Below are 13649 nucleotides of genomic sequence, written 5' to 3'. Positions count from 1 at the left end.
TAATAATGCTGGAAGTGATACAGCGGCGTGTATCACTTCTCGTTATAATCCTACGGGTTTGACCCGCAACCCCAAAGTCCCGTTCCGACACCCACACTAAACACAAACACAAAGACAGTGCGTGATTCAAGTGCTAAAAGGTGCAAAACAAAAGACAGTTCCAGTAGTGAAAAGGTGAGTGGTGAAGTCCGGGTTTGTCGCTGGCCTGCGGCTGCAGCTCCGGATCGTGCTCAGTAATCTTTAGTGAGACAACAACACACAAGACACACAGTGTTAGAACACAGACACAAAACACTCACGGTCGATCTCACAAACGGGCTCCTTCTTGGTCATATAATTTAACCATATGCAAAGGAACAGATCACTCAAGCCATGCCCCCTATTTATACCCTTGCCCATGACCCCGAGGTTAACGAGCGCATCCGCTCCTCCAGTCCTCGGATGCCACGCCGCTTACCGTCTGGGTCACTGAGCTCGGGTGCCATAGCTCCGCCCCCTTCCGAACTGACCGACTTCCATCTACCCTACGGAATAAATTGTCGTGCCATTTCATTAAGGGTACTCTGTTCCTCGTACACCGTGCTCTCACAGGTCGAAAGGGAGATCTAACACTAAGACTCATTCGATCTCTGTCACATATCCCACCGCTCAGAGTGGAGCCGAAGGAACACTCGGCTAAACCTACCTTTCCCATTACTCCCCCCTCCCGGGAAAAATAATCCGCATTTTGGTGGTCTTTCCCTGCACGGTGTACCATATGGTACATGAAGGGCTGCAATGCCAGATACCACCGAGTTATCCGGGCATTGCTGTCCTTCATTGTGCTTAACCACTTGAGTGGGGCGTGGTCAGTGACAAGATCAAATGAGTGTCCCAGCAGGTAATATCTTAAAGAGTGAGTAGCCCATTTAATGGCCAAACACTCTTTTTCGACGACGGAGTAGTTGCGCTCCCGAGGGAGCATTTTTTTACTTATGTACAGAACAGGGTGTTCTACTCCGCCTACCATTTGAGACAGGACTGCACCCAAGCCGACATCCGAAGCATCGGTGTGGAGGATGAATCTCTTAGTGAAGTCTGGCGTGATGAGAGCAGGGGCCTGGCAAAGTCTCTGCTTAACAGTATTAAACGCCCCCTGACATTCTTCTGACCATTTAATTGAATTTGGTGCGCTCTTTTTGGTGAGGTCAACTAAGGGATTAACCACTGTGGCATACTCGGGGATAAAGCGGCGGTAATAACCGGCTAACCCCAGTAGCGACCGCACTTGAGCCTTGGTTTTGGGGATTGCCGCGTCTACCAAGGCCTGGACCTTGGAGACAACGGGTTTCACCCTGCCATTCCCCATTACAAACCCCAAATATTGCGTTTCTTTTTTGGCAAACGCACATTTTCGCAAGTTAGCTGTCAGCCGGGCTGCCCTTAGAGACTGAAGGACGGCTGTGATCCTAGCCAAATGCTCTCGCCAGGTGGAGCTGTAAATGACCACATCATCAATATACGCTGCCGCATATTCACGATGTGGGTGTAAAACCTGGTCCATCAGTCTCTGGAAGGCAGCAGGCGCACCATGTAACCCAAACGGCATGGTTGTAAAATGAAACAGCCCCTCTGGTGTTGAAAATGCGGTTTTCTCTCTAGAACTACGAGTTAACGGGATCTGCCAATATCCCTTCGTCAGATCCAGAGTGGAGATGAACCTCGCCGTCCCCAGTCTATCTAGGAGTTCGTCGACCCGAGGCATGGGATACGCATCAAACTTGGCAATAGCGTTTACCTTGCGGAAATCAACGCAGAAGCGGTTGGTGCCGTCCTTTTTGGCCACTATCACAATTGGACTGCACCACTCGCTCCTGGAAGGCTCAATCACCCCAAGTTCGAGCATGTCCCATACCTCTTTGCGAACGCCACTCCGTCGACTTTCCGGGATCCGGTAAGGTCTCTCTCGCACTGTGACACCTGGGGGAGAGATAATGTCATATTCAGCGAGGTTAGTTCTACCGGGCGTGTTAGAAAAAACATCGCTAAATTCCTCAATTAACCTACGTAGTTCACGTTGCTGATCAGGAAGTAACTGTTCCCCCATCGAAATGTTCTTTGTGCTAGAGGGTTCTAGCTCGGGCCCTAAATCATCCTCTATATTGCCTGGGGCTATAAATAACACCTCTCTTGCCTGCCAGGGCTTTAATAAATTTATATGATAAATTTCTTTTTTGTTACGGCGATCGGGCTGTTTAATTTCGTAATTCACCTTTCCTATAGCCCGAATCACCTCATATGGCCCTTGCCATTTAGCACATAGTTTGGATTCCGCTGAGGGAAGTAGCAGCATTACTTTGTCTCCAGGTCGAAAAGTTCGGATTAATGCATTTTGATTGTAATGCTGCTGTTGTCGATGCTGAGCCGATCTGAGATTGTCTTGGGCCAAACGACCGACCAAATCTAGGCGATCTCTCAGTAGGAGCACATGCTGCACTACATTTTTGGACGAGCCTTTGTGCTCCTCCCACCCCTCTCTCAACAGATCGAGGATGCCGCGAGGCTGTCGGCCGTACAAGAGCTCGAAGGGGGAGAACCCTGTCGAACTCTGCGGCACCTCTCTCACCGCAAAAAGGAGGTAGGGAAGAAGCGATGCCCAATGTTTTTGCTCCTGATTCACAAATCGTCTCAGCATCGCCTTTAGAGTCTGATTAAAACGTTCCACCAAACCGTCCGTCTGTGGATGGTAAACCGACGTTCTGATGGGACGTATTTTTAGTAATTTATATACCTGCTGTAGCGTATTTGACAAGAAATTAGTTCCATGATCAGTCAATATCTCGTTGGGGATCCCTACTCTTGCCATAATCTGCACTAGTTCTTTGGCTATCGCAGCAGCACTAGTGGACCTCAATGGAACTGCCTCTGGGTATCGCGTTGCGTAATCTACCACCACTAATATATGCGTATACCCGGAGTCAGAAGGTAGCAAAGGGCCGACTATGTCCACTGCGATGCGTTCAAAGGGGGTGGAAATAATCGGCAGTGGGACCAAAGGGGCGGGGCGCACTCGACCCGGCGCTACTCTCTGGCAGTCTGGGCATGTGGCTACATATTTCGACACTTCCTTATAAAGACCTGGCCAAAAGAATCGAGCCAATATCCGTTCCCTTGTCTTGTCAACTCCGAGGTGCCCCGCAAAAGGGATATCATGCGCCAGCCTCATGACCTCCAGCCGACAAGACGGGGGGACCAATAATTGTGTTACAGGATGTCCTGTGCCCGCGGCCAGGTTTACCCTATATAGTAATTGCCCCTTGATAATGAAGTGTGGAAATACTAGTGCCCCAGCGCCTTCAACATCCTTACCTTCAATGGACCGGACCTGTCCCCGAATGTGCACCAGTGATGGGTCATTATCCTGCTCCCACACTAGGTTCACATTCGAGTGCCACATGTCCGGTATATTGAGCGGGGCGGGAGTAACATCTGCCCTTGATGGCCCAGTAACCTCGCCCTCTCGGTCACACTGCGTTCCGACCCCCTTCGACTGACGTTTTTCACCGTTATAACAGGCTCCCACCAGCCCCCAGCCTTGTCTCATTAACGCTCCCTCCCATTTCCGCAGCCTTCTCTCTTTGTTTGTTTTTTTCGGCCGGAACAGGGAAGAGAACATTTCCGCTTGAAAGGGAAAAACATTACCAATCATTTCCCCTTCTACTTTTTCTGCCACATTTGCGTGTATGGCCGGGACTGCCCTTAATTTCAATAAATCTTTATAGTTGGGCCAGTCCCGACCCAGAATAATGGGATGTGGTAACCTTTCCGCTACCCCAACTACCAGGGAACGTTTCATCGGACCGACCGATAAATATGCTTTTACTGTGGGGTATGTTGCCGTGTCTCCATGGATACAGGAGATCGCCACCTGACCTTGTGGCTGCCACACCATACCGCCTAAGAGAGATGCTCTAATTAAGGTCTGACCACACCCTGTGTCCACTAATGCATGGGTTTTCACATTTCCAAAAATCACCTTAACAATACAAGGCCCCTCCCGACCATTTTTCCCTCGCTTACCCGCTTCAGATGCCAGATTACAGATGGCCACGTCACACTCCATCGCAGATGGGCATGACCTAGCCTGATGTCCCGGCTGGCGGCACCTAAAACAGGTAGGGGGAAAGGAGGGCACAGTGTTAAATGGTCTGTCCCGCTGCTGGTATGGCAACGGGGCAGGGGCAGCACCTCTACCCCAGCTGGGGGCCAACCTTGGTCTCCATGAAGAGGAGGCAAGGTCGCCCATTGGGGTTGGTGCTCTCGGAGGTCGTTGAACCGGTCCTGGTGGTGGGGTTGGTGGAGCAGAGAGAGGAGGTGGGGCTCGGCCGCTCCGTTGAGATAGCGGGGTGAGTAGCCCGGTCTGGGCGGATACCAGGGAGTCCTCGAAGTCCTCAGCGAGCTTGACTGCCTGTTCCAGGGTGTCGGGGTTGTGGCGCCGTATCCATCCTTGGGTCTCGGCGCCGACCACATGACAAAACTGCTCAATGACGATGGCCTCCCCCATCTGGGCAGTTGTTTTTAGCGCCGGGGTGAGCCAGTGTATCATGTGGTCACAGAGCTTCTGCGCGACCACCCTGGGGCGTACGTTCGGGGACCTCCTGTACTCCCTGAACCTCACTCGGTGCGTTTCCTCCGTAATGTTAAGACGGCGGAGAATAGCCAGCTTTACCAGGTCATATTGAGCGGCGTCGTCATCCCCCATCGCCTGGTAGGCTGCCTGCGCTTCCCCAATCAGGCAGGGTCCCAGCTGGCTTGCCCAGAACTGTCGGGGCCATGACGCGGTGGTAGCCAGCCGCTCAAATGCCACCAGGTATGCCTCTGGATCATCATCCGCCGTCATTTTCTGCGTCCGTGCTTTGGGCGCTCTGAAGCTGCATTCTGCTGATGCTGTGGGAGGTATTGCCAGCCCGACCCTCTCGATCAGCGCAGTGTACCTCTCCTCTCTCCGTCTTTCCTCCACCTCCCGTCTGCTGTCCAGCTGCTCCAGCAGCGCCGACAGTGTTGCGTAGTCCATCCTACTTCTGACACCACGTGTGGCAAAGTGGTAATGACGTGCAGGTGAGTGCAGTGCAGAAGAATCACACAGACAAACGTTGGTACAGGTGCAAGGGTGTTTATTTAAATTAATAAATGTCCAGAGCCTCAAGGCAAAACCTGTAACTAATAATAATGCTGGAAGTGATACAGCGGCGTGTATCACTTCTCGTTATAATCCTACGGGTTTGACCCGCAACCCCAAAGTCCCGTTCCGACACCCACACTAAACACAAACACAAAGACAGTGCGTGATTCAAGTGCTAAAAGGTGCAAAACAAAAGACAGTTCCAGTAGTGAAAAGGTGAGTGGTGAAGTCCGGGTTTGTCGCTGGCCTGCGGCTGCAGCTCCGGATCGTGCTCAGTAATCTTTAGTGAGACAACAACACACAAGACACACAGTGTTAGAACACAGACACAAAACACTCACGGTCGATCTCACAAACGGGCTCCTTCTTGGTCATATAATTTAACCATATGCAAAGGAACAGATCACTCAAGCCATGCCCCCTATTTATACCCTTGCCCATGACCCCGAGGTTAACGAGCGCATCCGCTCCTCCAGTCCTCGGATGCCACGCCGCTTACCGTCTGGGTCACTGAGCTCGGGTGCCATAGCTCCGCCCCCTTCCAAACTGACCGACTTCCATCTACCCTACGGAATAAATTGTCGTGCCATTTCATTAAGGGTACTCTGTTCCTCGTACACCGTGCTCTCACAGGTCGAAAGGGAGATCTAACACTAAGACTCATTCGATCTCTGTCACAAACACCCAATGCCCCAGTGTGAAAAAGTAATCGCCCCCTTAGACTCAATAACTGGTTACGCCACCTTTAGCAGCAATAACTGCAACCAAACGCTTCCTGTCGTTATTGATTAGTCTCTCTCAGCGCCGTGGAGGAATTTTGGCCCACTTCTCCATGCAGAACTGCTTCAATTCAGTGACATTTGTGGGTTTTCAAGCATGAACTGCTCGTTTTCAGGTCCTGCCACAACATCTCAATGGGGTTTAGGTCTGGACTTTGACTAGGCCATTCCAAAACTTTAAATTTCTTGTTCTTCAATCATTCTGACGTAGACTTGCTTGTGTGTTTCGGATCATTGTCTTGCTGCATGACCCAGCTGCGCTTCAGCTTCAGCTCACAGACGGATGGCCTGATATCCTCCTGTAGAATTCTCTGATACAGAGCAGAATTCATGGTTCCTTCAGTGATGGCAAGGCGTCCAGGTCCTGATGCAGCAAAGCATCCCCAAACCATGACACTACCACCACCATGCTTGACCGTTGGTATGAGGTTCTTACTGTGGAATGCAGTGTTTGGTTTTCGCCAGACATAACGGGGCCCATGTCGCCAAAAAGTTCCACTTTTGACTCATCTGTCAATAGAACATTGTTCCAGAACTCTTGAGGATCAGGTGCTTTTTGGCAAACTTGAGACGAGCACTCATGTTCTTCTTAGTGAGCAATGGTTTCCGCCTTGCTACTCTGCCATGAATCCCATTTTTGCCCAGTGTCTTTCTGATGGTGAAGTCATGATCACTGACCTTAGCCGAGGCGAGAGAGGCCTGCAGATCCCTGGATGTTGTTCTAGGGTTCTTTGTGACTTCCTGGATGATTTTACGCCTTGCTCTTGGAGAGATTTTGGCAGGACGGCCACTCCTGGGAATATTCACTACTGTCCCAAACTTTCTTCATTTGGACAATATGGCTCTGACTGTGGTTCGGTGGAGCCCCAGAGCCATAGAAATGGCTTTGTAACCCTTTCCAGACTGATAGGCATCAACAACTTTTTTCTGGAGGTCTTCAGGAATTTCTTTTGTTTGTGACATGATGTGCCTCTAGAACCTGTGTGCTGACAACTTCACTCTGATGGTAAGGGTCAAAGTTAGTCAGATTTATATTGGGCTGGCCCAAATCAGGCCTGGTTGTTAACCAAAGTACTCAAACAGCTGACCCTAATTATCCTTTTAATTGGGTTGAGTTAACTAGGGGGGGCAATAACTTTTTTACACCTGAAGATTGCATGTTTGATTACCTTGCACACCAAACAAATGAAAGAAGCACCAAACTTTGGTGTCATTTTTTCTCCGACTCCCTCTATATAGTACTACAACCCACAAAAAAATCTGATCAAATACAATGTGACAAATGTGCAAAAATGCAGAAAATCAGACGGGGCAAATACTTTTTCACGGCACTGTATATGTGTGTGTGTGTGTGTGTGTTTTTATATATATATATATATATATATATATGTGTGTGTATATATAATAACACACACACACACAAGCGTGTCTTCCTGCCGACAAGCATGTTTTGCTCTGCAGATGTAGTCACGACAAGACTTATGATACTTGCATTTGCAGCAATAAGATCAGACATAGAAGACAGGTTCAAAAGCATGGCATGGTTTTTAGGTTCTTTGCTGCATTTCTAAGAGAGGTTTCACAATTTTTAATTTGGACAGCTGTGAGATGCTTGTTTCCTTTGTGACTCACCTTTTGACAGATAAAGCACCTCTTCCAGTCAAGATCTGATGCTGAAGAGCGGGTCCCACAAGGGCCCAGAAACAATTTCCTATATTTTAATGGCTTTGTTCTTTGCCAGTCGTTCAAGTAATATTTTATTTGTATATGCTAAGAAATATTATTTATAGCAATTTTCATGCCAAAAGGTCGCTGTGGATTCATCAAGGTCAGTAGTAATCCTGTCTTTTTGGATCTTCATAGCTTTGCAGAATTTCTTTACACCTTCTGCCCTGTCTTAAATGTTCATTGGTGTTGGACTGACATATTGCACACCTGGACCAATCTGTGGTGAAACACAGTCACTTTCTGGCTGGAAGAAGCTTCAAGGGACTATCTTCCATAGTTTACTGTTGCTTTTCCTTTAGCTAGCAAGAACACAATCCATCTAGAGTACAACTGACACCCTGCTGCTCGCAGAATTCTCAGAATGCAAATGCAACATTCCATAATTGGTGATTCCCAGAATACAGAAATTATTTTTTGTGCACATATCTATCAATTTCATTTTGAAAAAAACAATTTAATAGGTCATTGCTTTTAAGAAATTCATTGGTAACCTTAAAACTGACATTTTAAAAAGTTTTTCAAGAAGAAAACAGAAAATATAATTACAAACAAAATAATATATGATTTCTGAATTTTTAATAAGTAGTATTCACAGACCACTGGCTAATATTGTCCTACTCACTCTATTAAAATGGAAAAATTAGGAAGTACCTGTTTCTATAAAAAGGGACATAGCTCATCTCAGCCCTGCCACTCACACCCTGCCTCATGTTAACCCCCAGGAGTCCCATAAACTATTCCTCATAAACTATTTCAACTGGGAATTTCATTGTTTGTGTAATGGGAACTCCTGAGGCAAAATATAATATCACCCTTCAGTTTGACCTGAGAAATAAGATGGCAGCCATATAGGGGTCATGTAACATCTAATGAAATTGTGTCCAACTGTCTATATATCACACGTTGTTGCATGTATCTAGATAACCCGCTTATTAATTTGTTAATATTCTTTAGCACTAGTTTAAGTATCTGAGACGATCAGAATGTGAGGATATATGGAGGCATCTGTATGTCAAACTTGCATAGCTACTGCTAACAGCTGGTGGTCCCAGGTGCTTTTTTGACCGAAAATGCTTTTAATAGTGTTGTGACTTTGTACCGAGTTTTAGGTTGTTTTTTTTGTAAAATGCAGTTATTGCAGAAAATAGACAATCTATTTGTCACTATATTGGTATGAGTGGCCATAAAAAAAAAAAAGACAAGACTGTCACATTGCTGGAATGCAAATAGGTGACAAGGTTGTAATCCTGTTTTTCTGACCAGCTTTGAATCAGCTGCACTTCACTGGCAAAACACAGAAAGTGTATTAAACAAACCAGGGAGTGCTGTGGGTTTAGACTACTTTAACAGCAATCGTGACATTTGTCGGAGCACAGCTAAGATGCACATGGTTCGAAGTTGTGCTTTGATGTCAAGGAACTAGTTTACATGCTGTTTTGTAAACAGCAAAGAAGTGCGTGCAGTGCCTTGAAAAGACATTCACAGAATTTGGAATTGATAACTTTCAGAAGAAAACGATTGGTCTGTGTGCTGATGGTGCAGCAGTTAATATAGGGCAGAGGAAAGACGTATTTAATTATATTATTTAGCCTGTTAAACCTGGAGTGGAATGGCCCTCCAGGACTATGATTGGACATCTCTGGAATAGTCCAAAACAGCTTGGGGAACTCCAGGATTTCTGTGAGGCCATGGAGGAGGAGGTCAGCAAACCAGAGAAGCACATGAGACTCGGTGCCCACCATTTTTGTGAGAAGTCAGAAGCTGAACGATGACAAGCCATTTGCAACAAACAGGTTCTCTAGGTTAACTGTCAGTCTTTAAAGATGAGAAGGGAGTTTTCCTTTCAAAAGTGCAGTAACTTGATGGACATGTATTTGACCCCGAGAGAGCTGGGGAGAAATTCCAAACCCCTGAGACCTTCAGTGAAGCTGTTTGGAAAGCAGCCATTGTCTGAAAATAACTATGAGTGATGTGACCAAGAGACAAAAGGGCCTGATACGAAGTTGGCATTATCAGGGCTTTATTAATAAATACATTACTGTTGAAGTGATTGCAGCTAACAATATAATTCCACATAAGAACAACATAAGAAAGTTTACAAACGAGAGGAGGCCATTCAGCCCATCTTGCTTGTTTGGTTGTTAGTAGCTTATTGATCCCAGAATCTCATCAAGCAGCTTCTTGAAAGATCCCAGGATTTCAGCTTCAACAACATTACTGGGGAGTTGGTTCTAGACCCTCACAATTCTCTGTGTAAAAAAAGTGCCTCCTATTTTCTGTTCTGAATGCCCCTTTATCTAATCTCCATTTGTGACCCCTGGTCCTTGTTTCTTTTTTCAGGTCAAAAAAGTCCCCTGGGTCGACATTGTCTATACCTTTTAGGATTTTGAATGTTTGAATCAGATCGCCGCGTAGTCTTCTTTGTTCAAGACTGAATAGATTCAATTCCTTTAGCCTGTCTGCATACGACATGCCTTTTAAACCCGGGATAATTCTGGTTGCTCTTCTTTGCACTCTTTCTAGAGCAGCAATGCATTGTAAAGTTTTAACATTACTTCCCTTGATTTAAATTCAACACTTCTCACAATATATCCACGCATCTTGTTGGCCTTTTTTATAGCTTCCCCACATTGTCTAGATGAAGACATTTCTGAGTCAACATAAACTCCTAGGTCTTTTTCATAGTTCCCTTCTTCAATTTCAGTATCTCCCATGTGATATTTATAATGCACATTTTTATTGCCTGCATGCAATACTTTACACTTTTCTCTATTAAATGTCATTTGCCATGTGTCTGCCCAGTTCTGAATGCTGTCTAGATCATTTTGAATGACTTTTGCTGCTGCAACAGTGTTTGCCACTCCTCCTATTTTTGTGTCGTCTGCAAATTTAACAAGTTTGCTTACTATACTAGAATCTAAATCATTAATGTAGATTTGGAAAAGCAGAGGACCTAATACTGATCCCTGTGGTACCCCACTGGTTACCTCGCTCCATTTTGAGGTTTCTCCTCTAATAAGTACTTTCTATTTTTTTAACCACTCCCTAATCCATGTTCATGCATTTCCTTGAATCCCTACTGGGTTCAGTTTGAGAATTAATCTTTTATGCGGGACTTTGTCAAAAGCTTTCTGGAAATCTAAATAAACCATGTTGTATGCTTTGCAATTATCCATTGTCGAAGTAGCATCCTCAAAAAAGTCAAGCTGGTTAGTTAGACACTATCTCCCTTTCCTAAAACCATGTTGACTGTCTCCCAGGATATTGTTACCATATAGGTAATTTTCCATTTTGGATCTTATTATAGTTTCCATAAGCTTACATATAGTAGAAGTCAGGCTTATTGGTCTGTAGTTACCTGGTTCGGTTTTGTCTCCCTTTTTGTGGATCGCTATTACGTTTGCAATTTTCCAGTCTGTCGGTACAACCCCTGTGTCAAGAGACTGTTGCATGATCTTGGTTAGCGTGTGTAAATAACTTCTTTCATTTCTTTGAGTACTATTGGGAGGATCTCATCCGGTCCAGGGGATTTGTTTATTTTAAGAGCTCCTAGTCCCTTTAACACTTCTGCCTCTGTTATGCTAAAGTTATTTAAAATTGGATAGGAACAGGTCGACATGTGGGGCATGTTGTCCGTGTCCTCCTTTTGTAAAAACCTGTGTAAAGTAATCATTTAATATATTTGCTATTTTTTTTTGTCTTCATCTATGATTTTGCCACTTGTGTCTCTTAGACATTTAACCTCCTCTTTGAATGTTCTCTTGCTGTTATAATATTGGAAAAACATTTTGGAATTGGTTTTAGCCCCCTTAGCAATACTGATTTCTATCTCTCTCTTGGCCTTTCTAACTTATCTCTCTCTTGGCCTTTCTAACTTCCTTTTTGACTTGTGTTTGCAGTTCCAAGTACTCTTTCTGTGTACTTTTGTTTTTGGACCCTTTTAAACGCTCTGAAAAGTGCCTTTTTTTCGCTGAATATTTTTTTTAATTGATCTATTAAACCATTTTGGCCATTTTGTTTTAGATTTAGATTTGTCTACTTTTGGGATGTAATTGTTTTGCGCCTCTAGTACTACATTTTTAAAAAACAGCCATCATATTTTACCTGTCGTGCGCTTCCACGTCCAGTTCTGAAAGAAACACATGTTGTTGTAAACATGTATTTTTATTTTACAACGTGATATCTGGCACTACACTTGGTTACAGAAACTTCTGTTTGATTTCAATGGAGATAGTGTTGAACTTGTTTGGCCATTTCACCTGGAGGAATGCATTGTCCCCACCCCTTCAACAGCTCATTTCCTGTCACTAAGCAACCGGCTGCGTCCCGTTGCCTGTTATGCTTTCAGTTAACATGCTTTGAACCAGAAGATGCTGCTGAGGTGAAATGACCCAGGAAGTGCATGTGCAACATTCCCTGTGAAAAAGGCAAAGAAAGTGGAAAATTACTTGAACCTAAAGCAGTAACATACCATGTTTTGTAGCTAATGGAATTGCAAAATGAGTAAGATTTATGGATTTTTTTTTAGCTACAATTACTTTTAAAGGTTTGAGTGTAGAGCAAGATACTACTTTTTGCACAAGTGCACATGTATTTTAATTTTAATAAATGTTAATATTACACAACAGTTGCCCTTAAATTTGATTTAACAAATGTGTTTTTTTTTTCTGTTGGTAATAAAATAAATACCACAAAGCTTTCTGAAACAGTCAATGTGAGCTAAATTATATTGTTTATTGGGTTCATTTTCCTGTCTCAAACTGATTTAATAAATAATAATTGCATGACATTTAAGTCCTGTGTAACATGCTTTAGCTTCAGTCTTTATATCACAACTAATGCATTTCAAATATTTAATAAACCTTATGATATTGTTTATGAAAATGTATTTTATTTTAGAAAGGAGTCAGTGAGAGGAAAATCTTGGCTTTAGACACTGCTACACAGTACTCAAAGTTGGTGATCCAAATTATACCCTTCTGCCATATGTACAACACTGCAAAATCCATTGAAATAAATAAAATAATTCCTGTGTGAGATACTGTACAAAGAGTAGCCTAAAGAGGGCATGGTTGATCGACCTCTTGTACAGTACCATGAGGGTCATGAAAAAGAGGACTCTCCACTGTGTTTTATCTGATGAGCAATTTGGACAACCCCTAACCAACACATTGTTTGTGTTTTTTGTCATAACAGATGGTGGTGCTATTGAGGATACTGGAGATGGAAGCTCTCAGAAATGCAAAGCAACACTGGAATTGCACAAGGAAGTCCTGGTTCTTCAAAAGGAAAAACTACTGTTGGAAAATGAAAAACTTCAGCTACAAATTGAAAAACTAAAACTGCGAAAGGAAAAAATATGCAGTTAATTTTCATTGGATTGGTAGTTTTTGGTTCAAGTTAATTAAGCCAAATACATAGCCATATATTAAATTAACTACCATTACATTTAAGTTTTTAGCCTGCAGCACAAAATGGTATAGAAGTGATACAGTATATATTGTTTTAGCTTTAAGAAATAATTCCGTAAAACCAATCCCAAAACTAGAAATGAAAATGTGTCTTTATATTTAGGTATTATTTAACTGTATAAATACATCCATACTATTTTTTTCTGTATTTTTATTTTATACATTTACCATGTACTTGATTTTATATTCATTATTCTTATGTTTTATAATGTTTGTTTTCTTTTACATATTACTACGTTTGCTGTTAACTTTGATTGTTTTATTGTTTACCCAGTATATACACATTATACTTTTTTGCTTCTGTTCTATTGTTAAAATGGAAATAAAAATATAATGCACCTATTTTTTTTTTATGCAGGATTTAATTATATATACTGTGACATCTTTTGATGCACAGTGGCTATGTCTACAAAGACATTTTTTGGAATAATGGAAATCAGAAATAACCTTTAGAATTTAGGGAAACTAATCACACAACTTTAATAGATGTAGTTTAAGGCTGCAATACCA

The sequence above is a fragment of the Acipenser ruthenus genome, chromosome 7, assembly GCF_902713425.1.
Source record: "Acipenser ruthenus chromosome 7, fAciRut3.2 maternal haplotype, whole genome shotgun sequence".
NCBI lineage: Eukaryota > Metazoa > Chordata > Actinopteri > Acipenseriformes > Acipenseridae > Acipenser > Acipenser ruthenus.
The sequence above is the reverse complement of the archived record's forward strand: the minus strand, read 5'-3'. Positions refer to the sequence as shown.